This window comes from Petaurus breviceps, unplaced genomic scaffold (assembly GCF_028583685.1).
Source record: "Petaurus breviceps papuanus isolate PSGF00001 unplaced genomic scaffold, PetGlider_PUasm1.0 551, whole genome shotgun sequence".
Classification (NCBI taxonomy): Eukaryota; Metazoa; Chordata; class Mammalia; order Diprotodontia; family Petauridae; genus Petaurus; species Petaurus breviceps.
The window spans coordinates 21,398,491-21,412,223 of NW_027186372.1; the positions used below are offsets into that span (position 1 = coordinate 21,398,491).

Sequence of the window (13,733 nt, forward strand, 5' to 3'; positions counted from 1 at the left end):
AGCTTGGAGAGTGAAAATGAAAGCACATATAGCAAGAAGGGGGAGCTTATTTCTCAAAGGCATAGGCAGAATATGATGGGGGGGGTTCAGAACTGAATTACTCTCAGGAAGAGGAGCCCCAAAAGTGCCCTAGGATTTTTATTCTTTATACTAGGCAGGCCTCATAACTGGATAAAGGGTAGTAGGGAGAACTGTGAAAAGCCTAAGAATTTTTTTTTCCTTACTCATGAATAAGGTAATTTTTTTGTTCAGATGTTTCTAAGATAAGGAGGTGTAATGGGAATGTAAATTTGTAAGATCTTCCCTGCCCCTAGGCTAAAGTGCACCTGGAACCTGGGGTGGGAGGCTTGTTTTTCAGTAGATACTTCTTGATTGGCCAGTGAGTCAATAAAGTTGTTACATTCTCTGAGCCAGGAGAAGGCTATATAAGCCCTGATGTGTAGCTTTGTTTTGGGGCTCACTTTGAGAAGTGTTCTGTGATTTGATCTGAATTCTGGGAAGCCGTTGTCCAGAGCCCCCCGGTTTTGAAAAACCCAGATGTTGATTGGGTATGGATGTAATGGTTGGACAGTTTGGAAATCTGTCTACTTGATCTGTTTCTCTGACTTGATAATTCTGTCTGTGTATTCTGAAGTTCGGGGTGCTGACCTTTTTCCCCTGAACTAGGTAAATGATACATGTTTGACTGATTAAAGTCAGCTTGTTAACCCATTTTGAGTTGCTTTCCTTTATCAAAGCAGATCCAAGAACCTTTGTTGGCGCAAACCCTGAGGATGCTTGGGGTGCTTGCTGCTACAGGAGGTCACTAAGGAGTTAATTTTAACTGGGGGGAGTTAAGGAGGTAGTATATTTGAACTATTTTCTAGGAGTTTCTTCTATCTTTGTCTTTAGACACATCTATTTACTCTGTGTGTGTGTGAGTGTGTAATGTGTGTGGTTTTTTCTACTGTATGAGATTTTTTGAAAAAGAGTTCTTCTATAATAGAGTATTTAGAGATCATTTTCTTCCCTACAAACAATACTTAACAATGTTTTCCTCAAACTGTTTTCATGCCTCCAAGTTGAAATATTACTTCTGTCTTCTGTTCCATTTACCCACTGTTGTGAAATTTTGTATTCTACTTCATGATTAAAGTCTAAACATCCCTGCAAAGTGCATGGTTTCAAATGAATGAATGGCACTTGTCAGATTTCTCCACTGTAGAAATTCTTCCTGCTACTGACTCCAACATTAAGTGCAAAACCTATCCCCCTGGGTTTAGAATGTTGAAGGGCATTCTTGAAATGTGATACAATGTGATGATTGTAATATCTGAGAAAACTAAGTCAATAATGCACTAGCATACAAAGTTTATAACTACTTCTGCTTTAATGAAAAATTGAATCGGAAGTAAAGAGGGTGCAATGAATAGACACAGTTGATCTGGCAGGGAGGTTACTGCTGTTTCTGCAATTTTTCCAAACCCTATTTCACGCTAAATCTCACAACAACTCTAAGGACATTTAATCTCAGTCTAAACAAGGTGTCTGCTCCCAGAAGTAATGGCTGTGTCACACCAGGGGAAGGTGTGACAGAGTGAAAATTGGAAAGTGTAAAAGGTTGAAAAAAAGATAATCCTGGAATCATTTCCCACTATTTTTCCATTCACCCAGAGGGAGCATTGAATCTCTACTTTTGATTTGGTCTGGGCTAAAGAATCTCCATATTTCTCTTCTAATAATAAGTAATTGCTACTGGGCTCATGATCTATACATCCACTCCTTCTAATTAAGGTATGCCTTCACCTTGTGCCCAGGCATCTAGTAGAGACTTGGTTTATTCCTTGATGAAACTGTCTTTTTATGACAGGACTAACTCCCCTTTCTCACATCTTTTGGCTTGTTAAACACTCTCCTCAGCCTCCCTCAACAAAGTATTTAAAGCTCAGTTCCTGGATCATGTCTAGTTCTCACCAAAGGGAGGAAGTTAAAGGGTGCTCGGTGTAAAATATGAATCAAGAATTGGACAGGAATTTGTTTTACATTTCACTTCAGATATTCATTGCTTTCCTCAAAGTCCATGTCTTCTGACAAGCAAGACCAAGAAATTGGTCTTATCCTATGGCTGGTGATTATCTTCTCTGATCTAGAAGCTTTCCTTGCTACCAGTTGGCTCCATTCTTTGAAATGAGGGCCTCTGAATATACTGAATTCAAAAGGTCATCTCCAAGTTTGGATATATATATATAATTTGACGACATCATTCATCCACCTATTCAGAAAGGAAAACAAAGTAGAAAACATGGGCAAGGGATTTGGCGCATGCTCATCTAATTAAGCCCATGATCCACACAGGCTTAGACTTGGAGTGGAAGGAAACAATACCACTGAATCCCCCACTCTCCATCCCTCATGGGAAGAAGAGAAGTGGAGTAAGAGAAAGGAAAGGAAACATGACTTGTCACACTTCAGATTAAAAGCAGAAGGTCAAAAATTTCCTCTCCTTTTAACCAATACAACAGTCCACACCACTGCCACTATAAGCAGGCACAAAGTACCAGTGTTTTCCATGTCATGCCAAAACCTTTCAGTGATGAAATGTTATATAGCCAGAAAAATCCATGAGGTTTGTTATCCCCAAAGGACCCAAGTGGTGCATCATACATGTGGTTGACAAGAAGCCACAGAATATCTGCATGTGTTCTATACAAACTGCATTACACTTCACAGGGGATGCTTATATCTTGTGATCACAGACCAGTGGATAAAAATGAGTCAAGGTAGAGTGATTCAAATACATGAATGCTTTCAAAATAATATTTTTCTACCAAAAATCATATCCATAATGCTGTGCAGTGCTGTCTAGTGATTTTCAACTACACAGCAGTCTGTCTGCAATGTGATGATGTTTGGAATATTTCAGCACTATCCAAGTTCTTTCTCATATAGGAACTCACAAATTGCAAAGATTTGTCTAAGATGCCCCAAATGGCAGTATACTTCATGTTCCCCAAAATGTCATCTTTACATTGGAGAACCAATCTGTTAAATCAGAAAATTGTCACCCTATTTCACTTATATCCAAGAATATGTTTGGTTTTTTTCCATGAATCAACTTTAATGCTGGACATATGTTCTAAATTTTTAAGAAACCTGGTGTCTTAGAAGTTTGGAAGGAGGCTAGAAGGTCCAATAAAGTAACACTAACATAAGGTTTTAGAAAATCTTGTCTTCATCGCTCAGGTTTTGCTTTTTCACCTCAAGTCCCATCTACTGCTTATGAATGGCTCTTATAATGCAACTTCAACAAATACTTATTAAGCTTACTGAGAGGAGAGCATCAGAGAATAGTGAATAGAAGAACAATCTTGCAGTCGGGAAGACTTAGTGTTGTAGGCCATGCCTGAATTAGTATTACCCTGTTGCTTCTAATAAAATGATCAAAATGAGTCACATATACAACTATCTAATAGTTAAGGAAAGGAAGTTAATTTGTCTATCACATGGGAAAGATACTTAGCAAGAGTGTAACATTGATTCCATTGAGTACTATTTCCCCTCCTATGTGTTAACTTTTGTTTTTACATCATTTATTTCTGACTTTTCTCTCCACCAGCACCTTTGCACTGAGTCAATTCTTTTAAGAAAAATAAAATTGAAAGGGAAAAAAAGCAGCCAATTTAGATAGTATGTATAGTGCTACTTACCTATAGTACCCTACCTCACCAACTTTAGCAAAGAAGGAAAGAAGGCAGGAAGATAGATTTTTCTCAACTCTTCTCCAGGACTGAGATTAGACATTTTAATAATTTACTATTTGGTTTCACTTTTTTATTAATACATGTATTTTCATAATAATTCGGTATATATTTTTTTCTGATTCTACTTACTCAATAAACATTTATTAAGTACCTACTAGGTGTCAATCATTGTAGGATACAAATAAGAAAAAGAAAAAGCATCCCTGCCCTTAAGGTGCTTACAGTATAATAGGGGGAGATAATAAACACAAAGATGATGAAAGAGGGGGAAGAGGAAGCTCCCAACATGGTGGTGGTGGTACATGATATTTGAAACCGAATATAGCAGCTGATGGTAAATGAATATGGAAAAAAATTGAAATTCCTCAGTTTTTCCATTCTTCTTTGAATTCCTCATATTCCTCATTTTTATGACACAATGATATTCAATTAAATTTATATAATATGATTTGCTTCCCTATTGCTTAATTTTTTAACCATTATTTCTTTACCCTGTAAAAATTATGAAAATTGTGAAAGTAGAAGTTTAATGACTTTCCTAACCGCCTTGATCTACCTGAGCTTCCTTAGTATCCAGAGGAAGCCAAACAGACCAAGGAATCAGAATTATCTAATCAGGAGGCAAACTGAGCACACTCAAGACAGATATATCCACAATCCTTGCACTATTTTCTAAACCATGAATTTCCGCCAAGGGGACAATTATCCAAGATACCTAGGAGGCTGGGAAATATTTTTCTTTTCTTTTCTCTTCTTTCCTTTTCTTTTCTTTGGGGGGAAGGTGGGGCAATTGGGGTTAAGTGACTTGCCAATGCCACAGGGCTAGTAAGTGTTAAGTTTCTGGGGCCAGATTTGAACCCAGGTCCTTCTGACTCCAGGGTAGGTGCTCTGTTCACTGCACCACCTAGCCACCCCCAGGAAATCTTTCTTAAAGATTTACCAGGTCAAGATCTAATAAGATATTTTTAAAAAATCTCAAACTTTGGGCTAAAAAGTATATTCCTGCTCTTTGTGTTTGCTCAGGCAGGTCTAGGAAAATTTTGATTCTCCCTATTGTTAAGTCAGGTCATATGGAAATTGATGCTCTTTGGTCAAGATTTAGTTGACCTAAGTCACCTAATTTTAATGTAGCCCTCTTCCCAATGTGTTAACCAATCAGAGTTGATTGGCACCCTTTGGAAACATCTGGTTTTCTAAGGACATATAAACCAAGCGCCCCAACCACAAAGGGATCTCAGTCCTTTGACTACAGCTCTATACACATACATACATGCATACATACATACATACATGCATGCATGTAAAGCCAAGAACAGCAGCTTTCTAGAGGACTGCTACTGTGAACAGCTTCATGATTCAGATTACACAGTATAGTGAACTCTATATTTATTCATTAACAAACTAAGAAATTCACAGAAATCAAAGTACAGTGTTCAAAATGTTATAACTTAACAACTTAGCACTAAAATGGCCACATAGTTTTCACCAAAGTGGCCACATAGTTTTAAACAAAGTACGTTCATTTAGTAACTCAATCATTCAGTAAGTCCTTAATTCAATCATCCTTAAGGAGTCTTGTCTCCTGAATGGACACAAAGTACAAAGGTCAAAGTTCTCCACCCCTAGGTCACAGTAAATCCTAATCTTCTCAGTCAACATCAGATACCCAAGGAGGAGATCTTTTCATCTTGACTCGAGGCTGGCTCTCAGCTTCCATGGTTCCTCTTCCAGGGTCCCAGCTCCTGCCCAAATCTATAGCACTGTCACCTGGGTTCGAAGGCAGGCAGCTCCCAGTTCCTTGTCCAGCTGCTTGGCCAGTTTTTTGCCCAGTTCCTTGTCCAGTTCCTGTTCCATATTGAAGCTCACAGTTTCCAGTCCACCTCAAATCCTTCACAGTTCCTGTTTCTGGGAAGACAAAGTTTAACAGAACCAAAAAAACATTCATACACATTGCTGGCGCCATCATCAATTCACTATCTGCCTGTGAAATCAACACAGACCCACAAATAAGGTCCAAGAGGTCAACACAAATCATCGGTAAAGTCCCAGGACCTCCAAAACCCTCCTCCAGGACTTCTGCAAACAGACAATCAGAAAATCCTCTTTCAGGGCTTCCAGTAAGGTCTCAGGGCTTCTGTAGAAAGTATCACAAACAAACATCAACACAGACAGAAGAGACAAACATAGAGTGCCAGAATATAGCAAGTTTTCTCCTTCTCTACCACAAGAACTCCCTTCTCAGTTCTGCTCTCTCCAGCCTGGGCCTCTCCTTACATATTATCATTAGCTCCTGCCCTTCCTGTTTCATCAGCAACAGGAGTTCACAGGTTTTAGAGTTCACAACTTGTGTGGTTCACAAGTTCTGCTTCTCAATCATGAGCAAGGCTCAGAAGAAACTTGAACTAAAACATGATGTCAACTAAATAGCTGAAACAAGGTGTTTATTTATTTGCTTGCCAGTACAATGTGATATATATATATATATATATGTGTGTGTGTGTGTGTGTGTGTGTGTGTGTGTGTGTGTGTGTGTGTTGTGTGTGTGTGTGTGCTTTACCTGTTTAAGAGAAATAAATGTTCAGAAAACTTAATTTGTTTTTCTTTCTTAGACCAAACTCTCAGGGGCTGATAATCCTTAATTATTTGATTACATATTTCAAGATATGCATATATTACTTAGGGAAAGAAACAGCCTAATACTTTAATTTCTACAAAATAAAAGTAACTAAGCAGATAATTTCAAAGGTAATTTTTAATTCTAAAATATTATGATCCTAAATCAAAGTAATTGTCTTAAAATTTTCACCCAACACCACTCTACATTTTGTGGATGCTGCTATCTAGGTTGCCTCTCTATATTTCTCAATATTTCTAAATAATCAATCAATGACTTTAATGATTCAGAAACATCTAATACTTCCTACTAAATTTTTGAAATTGAAGTTAAAGGCATTGAATCAGTTATATAAGTGAAACCTAATTTAAAAAATGTCTTGGAATCAGAACCAAAAGAAAGAACAGAACTGCCATATTGAAATGTGGACAGTCAATTCCACTCAAACTTGTTGGGTCTTTACCTTGTTCAAACATCTATTTTAGATACCAAGGGAGAAAACAGTGAATAAAGAGAGATACTCTGATCTATAGAAGTTTATTTTAAAAAAGCAAAAGCATGTACCCAAATCTAGTCTCAGTTTGATTAATGAAGAGTGGATGGGGGAAAAAAATACTATTTAGATAAAATTGACAATGATAAGGTAATGGGACCTGGACCCCTAAAAGGAAAAGACTATGTTTTTAAAAGCAACACAGTCCCTGAATGCCTCACAGTCTGAGGCATTTGACCCACCTGGCCTATCCAGATATTCAAAAATCCTTTTACCTGTCCTTTCAACATGGCTCTCTGACCCAGCCCAGACGACTTAACTCCTTTCATTGCCTGTGTTTTGCCCACCACCAGCTATATACTATTCCTCAATCCCTCCAGATTTTCTCACTGTTTTTTCTCTTATATATGTACTAATATTGCCCCCATTGAATTGTGAGGATTCTTAGAATCTAGCCTGCTTCTACTGGCATCGTAAATAAACTTTGCTACTTTGACAGAAAGCCTTGAGTGGTCAAATTATTTTGAGGCAGACCCCTGCCCCGGGAACCCTTACATTTCAGGGTACCCCAAATCCCAAACCACAACGCATATAGGGAGGAAGGTCATACAGAAGATTTAACAAGTTCATCAGTCAAATAATTAAACCTATTCTAAATAGGAAAAAAAGAGAATCAAACAGTAAAATGAATTTTATTCTAGATTCCTTGCATATTTTTCTACATTGCCACATCACACTTTTGTTAATAAGGCTTGTAAGAGTAGGAAATCACAGAAAATGGCTTTATATATGAATCCCTGATTTAGCAAAAGCAGTACTTCAAAAAAACAATTTTCTATCCATTGATTTTACATTACAGTATGAACAGGTATTGTGATAAACAGCATTTTGTCTTAGGCAAAAAGTGAAAATCATCAGTGGCATTTTCCCCCTATATTTGTATCATGTTGTTTTTACCTGTATGGTAGAAAATACACTAAACCACCACCACCACCACACCCTTAACACACACCAACACACACATACACCCCTTTCAGTGAATAATTATATTTATTTGTATCTATGAACAATTCCAATCTACACACAAGAATTCTAATTACAAACTATTGAATGTAATTAGATAAAAATGCTATCAAATACTAGGCATGTGCATGTGAAATAGTAGTGCTTTATCTAAGGATGTGATGCCAAATATTTAATAACCATTACTCCACACTCATACATACACGCACACATTAAGCATGACACACTTTTAAACTGTATTATTAACATTTTCTCTACCATTGTTTTAAGTCTAGACAGTTAAGAAAATGAGAAATCAAGCTCTGATTTGTAGCATTTTCCAATTTCTTTGATGTAAAGAAGCCCACTGAAATTTTAACAATCACTTCTTATGAGCTGGTTTGAGCAGTCTCCAGCACAGCCCTTGCTATCACCTTTTGTCCCATAATCCTTTAGAATCTATTGTATCTAACATGACCATCAAAAAATTACTTTAGTAGATTATTTAGAAGTTATTTTTGAATCTCAAGTTTGTGATAATTTAGACACTGTCAAAAGTCAATAAAGAAAGGAATTGTTAAGCACATTAATAATGTGAAGGAGATCCCTGGGGGAAAGTTTAAACTGTCCAGGAATTGCAAGAGGGCTGTGACTGATCACCATGACTTAAAACACTAGAGCAGAAAAAAATATCCAAGGGACCATTAAACCACTGATAAGAATAGTAACAGGTGTCAGCTAGCAATTCTATCTCCCATTATCCAATTCTGGGTCACAGTTCCAGGATTCAGAGGAGCATACACAAGCTGTGTACAGAGCAAGGAACAACTTCCAAAATCTTAGCTGTGTGTCTCTGAGTCCAAGATGTGTGGTGGAGAGCAGGGGAGAAGGATTGAAAGTGTTTCAGTTCTAACCTTAAACCTCACACAGATGTCTATAGTGAAATAAAGAGGGCAGAAAAACAACACTAAAGGGGAGTCAAGATGTTCAACTGCTCTGAACTGATAAACCTACCAGTTGGCTAATAACAACTAAGATTAGCAGTAATCTGCTGAAACTCCACCACATACAATGCAATACAATCCATTGACCTATTGAATTTCTTCCCAGGAGGGCAGGTAAAACAAAACAAAACAAAAACAAACAACCAAAAAAAAATCTCTCCCCAAAACACACCATTTTGGAGACAAAACTTGCAGGTATCCAAACTGAGCTGTGAAATTAAGCAGAAGAACATAAAAAGTCAGAAGCGCAGGACAAACATCTCTAGAAATGAGCAGACTCAAACACTAATATAAAGTTCAAAGTAAAGAAGTAGGGTGGAAGAATGAACAAATAAAAAAGGATAAAACAATGAAAAGTAGTGTGGCAATAAGGAAGCTAAGTACACATACATAAAAGAAAACATGATTTGAAAACATCTACAAGCAAAGCCTTAAAGAAAAATGAATATTGGATATAAGTCCCACAAGAATTTATAGAAGAGTTAAAGAAAAAGATTTTGACAGAGAGGGAAAGAGGAGTGGGGGAAGGGGGAGAGAGAAAGAGAGAGAGAGAGAGAGAGAGAGAGAGAGAGAGAGAGAGAGAGAGAGTAAAATCCAAATAATAGTGAAAGATCAAATTGGGAAAAGAAGTGAGCAATGTCAATAAATTATGGAAAGAGAATTAACAGCTTTGCAAAAAGAGATAGAAAACCCTTCTGAGGAAAATAACTTCTCAAAAACTGGAATTAGCCAAATGGTATGGAAAGTTGATTTATTATGGTCATATAAGAAAATTTTGGAAATCTTGAATGGAGGTAGTACATTTGAGGATAATGGCAAGATCAGGAAGAGTATCACCATTGTTGTGTGTGGTCAAGGTGCAGTGGAGGAGTTGGTCATGGGAAGGAAGTTGAGAAATGGACTTATTAGAGATTTTAAGAGAGAATTAATATGTATGAGATCATGAGCTGAGGAAGAGAGAAAAACTATAAGCTATGTAACAAACTTTGAGAAATATCAATGTACGGGAGTCAGTATGACCTAGGTCACAAGTGCCAGAGCTGTAGCTGATCCCTCTGATCCCAAATCCATCAGTCTTTTAACTTACTACAACATGTTACTTCTACTAAAGCCCTATTCAGGTGACTAATCTTGATATGGATTAAGCTTCATTTTAATTGCAAAGATGGTGGAACACAAACTCTAGAAATTCATTTACCAATTCAGAAAAACTTAACGATTGAGGCCAGCCCAGTAAAGTGAAGAAAGACTCACCATTCCTAGAGCTGACCACCAAGCACTGAAGTATTTTTGGCTATGATAAATTAGAAAATTTATCTACTAAGATGTGAAAGAACCCACACCAATGAAATCTCAGATCTTTAGAAGCATTGGAATATGTAATAATGATAGCACAACAAAAATTTACATTTTCAAGGCCCTTTATAGTTTGCAAAGAGTTTTCCTCCCAATAACCCTGTGAGACATCATGCTTAATTAATAAAGAAACTATGGTTCAGAGAGTCTAATGTCTCTATGTCACATCCAGACTTCCACAACTTTGCAGTAGATAGGTGCCAAATTAAAACAGGCTAAACTTTCAGCTGCAGATAAGTTAGACTAGAAAGTGACTGACAATGGTTGATTGGCAAGGAACATGTGACAAACCAGAGTGAATGTCCAGTGGCAACCCTACATTTTTCACTGGCTGCATGCAGGTTTGGTCACAAAATTTAAACTTCTTAGGTCATTATTTTCTACCCTGTATATAAGTCCTCTATAATATTTCATTTGGAAAACTACTTCATGAAATTTCACATGTACAAAATGAAGTCTAATTCATTATAAAATCCACTCCAAATGCATAGTTTTGTTATTGTTAATTCTGTACTTCACCAGAGATTGTTAGCTTTTATAGGGGTTGCCAGAGAAATTTGAGTGAGAATCAAGGCTAATAGAATGATTCCATAAAATAATATTATGTAACCATACTAGTAGTGTCAGTCCTCAAATTGTGTTACTATCTCATGGCAGGAAAAAGCAGATAAATCCTGTACTCCTTAATCTAAGCTGAAATCTCATATTTCCATTTGATTCAACAAATATTCATTTAGCTCCAATATCATACAATAAATTGTGCTAACTGCTAAGAACACAAAGATTAAACATGAATCATAGAACTGAAAGGGATGTCAGAGGTCTTTGAGATTAATCCAAACCTAAAGCAAAATCTTGTCTAAAACAAATGTATCAAGTGTTTGGTGAATGGGTCACTCTGCAGAACCAGTTGAAAAATGTAATTGGGAAATGTGTAGCAAAATAAATGCATTTCTAATACAAAATAGATTATGTTAGTTTGTGGTTTTCTAAGTCAGTATGTGGCTTACAGGAACCTGATTCTATTTCAGTTTGATACCACTACTCTAAAACATTTTCAACAAGTAGTTGAAGACCGACAGTGATCAAGAGCTTGTCACTTCCTGAAGCTTTAATGAAGTTAAAAGCAAAGAAATTCTGACAAAATTACTTAATTAGTATTGCTAAATTACTGCAGTCAAAAATTAACCAATTGAATTAACAATCTACTTTGTTTTTTTTTCAGTCATGTTAAAACTATAGATAGTCTTGGTTACTTGATCTGAAAATTAACTTCACATTTTTTGATGATTTATCATTTGGGCGATTACCCTTGTTTTTATAAATTTGTCTAATTTATCTGTATATTTGAGAGATGAGGCTTTTATTGGAGAAACTGGATTCATTTTTTTTTACAAATATGATTGCTAACAGCATTTCTCTCCATCCTCCCTTCCCATTAATTCTATTCTCTCTCTCCTTTCAACCAGTAACTAATCAAAAGCATTTTGCTTCTAACTGCTAACTCCCCAGATCTGCCCTCCCTTCTATGAGTACTCCCCCTTTTCTTAGCCCTTTCCCTTCCTACTTTCCTGGAGAGTAAGAAGGATTTCTGTGTCCTGCTGAGTGTGTATATTATGCCCTCTCTGAGCCAGTTCTGATTAGAGTAAGTTTCAAGTGTTCCCTGCAACCTCCCGTATCACGCCATCTATTGCAAAAGCTCTTTCTTGACTCTTTTATATGAAATAATTTGTGCTATTCTACTTCTCCCTTTGCCTTTCTCCCAGTGCATTCTTCTTTCTCACATCTTAATTTTTAAAAATATCATCCCATTATACTCAACTCACACTCTGTCTATATACACTTCTTCTAACTGTCCCCAAAATGGCAAAGTTCTTTTCAGTTTAAGTATCATCTTCACGTGTGAAATGTCAACAGTTTAACCTTAAGTCCCTTACAATTTACCTTTCCTGTCTACCTTTTTATGCTTCTCTTGAGTCTTGTATTTGAAAATCAAATTTTCTATTTAGCTCTGGTATTTTCATCAGGAATGCTTGAAAGTCAACTGTTTCAATGAATTTCCACTTTTTCCCCAAATGATTACACTCAGTGTTGTTGGGTATATGATTCTTGATGTAATACTAGTACTTTTGCACTCTGAAATATCATATTCTAAGCCCTGTTTGACCCTTCAATGTAGAAGTTGCTAGTTCTTGTGCTATTCCAACTATGGGTCCACAATATTTGAGTTATCTCTTTCTGATTTCATGCAATAATTTCTCCTTGACCTGGGAACTCTGAAATTTGGCTATAATATTTCTGGGGGTTTTCATTTTGATTTCTCTTTCAAGAGGTGATTTTTGGAGTATTTTTATTTGAATTTTATCTTTTGGTTCTAGAATATCAGGGCATTTTACCTTGATCATTTCTCAAAAGATGATGTTTAGGATTGGTTTGGTTTTGGTTGTTGTTTTGCTTTTGTTTCTGGGGATTTTTTTGTTTTGTTTTGTTTTATTATGGCTTTCAGGAAGTCCACTAATTGTTTTTTCACTCTTTTATATCTTTTAGTTTACATCATTCATTTCCACAAGGTTTTGAGTTACAAATTTTCTTCCCATTTTCCCCCTACTCACCACCCCAAAACAGCAATCCCATTGAATATCCCCTTCCCCAATCTGTTCTCTCCTATATCTTCCTCCATACTCCCTCTGACTTTCCAGTAGGTGTAATAGTAATGGAATATAAAGATCCCTCTTTACTGGCTTGGTTTTTGGTGTTAAAACCCAGAGCTTGTTAATCCCACTTGTGGGATGGACTTGTTGACATGAAAAGAGAGGGCTGAACTGGGAGGAGCTGGTGATGTAGATTTGGAGAGACACAAGGGAGAAGCAGAAGAATTTTTTGGAAGCAGCACCTTTGGAGGCAGAGAGAGACTGAGAAGATTGCTGAGGGCCACTTTGAATTGCCCAGGACTTTTGAGACCTGCCACCCAGAGCTGCCAAAGACTAAGGAGACATGGCTGTTATGCTGGTACTTTGTCTGTCTGTTTTGATGTTGTTTTGCCAGATTTGTCCATTGGTGAAAGACAGTGCTGTTGTTGCAGAAGGCTAGGAAACTTTCTGTTGGTTCAGAGCTCTTGAGACTGTTCTACAGACAGAGAGCAAATACTGTCCACTGGTGAAGGACAGTGCTGTTGTTGCAGGGGTCTGGGAACCTTTCTGTTGGTTCCAAAGCCCTGAAGAAGGATTTTCTTGTTGTATGTTTACAGAAATCCTGGAAGAGGGTTTTGCTAATGTTATCAGGGGTCCTAGGACTGTTCTGCAGACAGAGAATAAATTAATGAAGAGACTGGCAATGTATCTTGTGGCCTTGCTGAGCTTTGTCTCCCCAGGAACAAAGATTGCTGAGAACTTGCCTCCTGTCAAGATGAAGACCTCCATTTGGGTATTAAGTGCTGTGTTTAAACTTGTTGTAACTCTGGGGTAGATTCAATTGTGATCCAGGGGTGGGGAACTTTTGACCTTTTTGTGTTCTATGATTGAACA

General features: G+C 37.1%; 1 long non-coding RNA gene across 1 annotated transcript in view; it reads right to left on the bottom strand.

Annotated features, from left to right (window-relative positions):
- Positions 1 to 5,256: 5,256 nt before the first annotated feature.
- The window catches only part of LOC138172698 (uncharacterized), a 93,218-nt gene continuing 84,741 nt past the window's right edge, over positions 5,257 to 13,733 (bottom strand). The window contains exon 4 of the long non-coding RNA XR_011171229.1: positions 5,257 to 5,645. This is a non-coding gene — a long non-coding RNA (uncharacterized lncRNA). The remainder of the gene's footprint in view (positions 5,646 to 13,733) is intronic.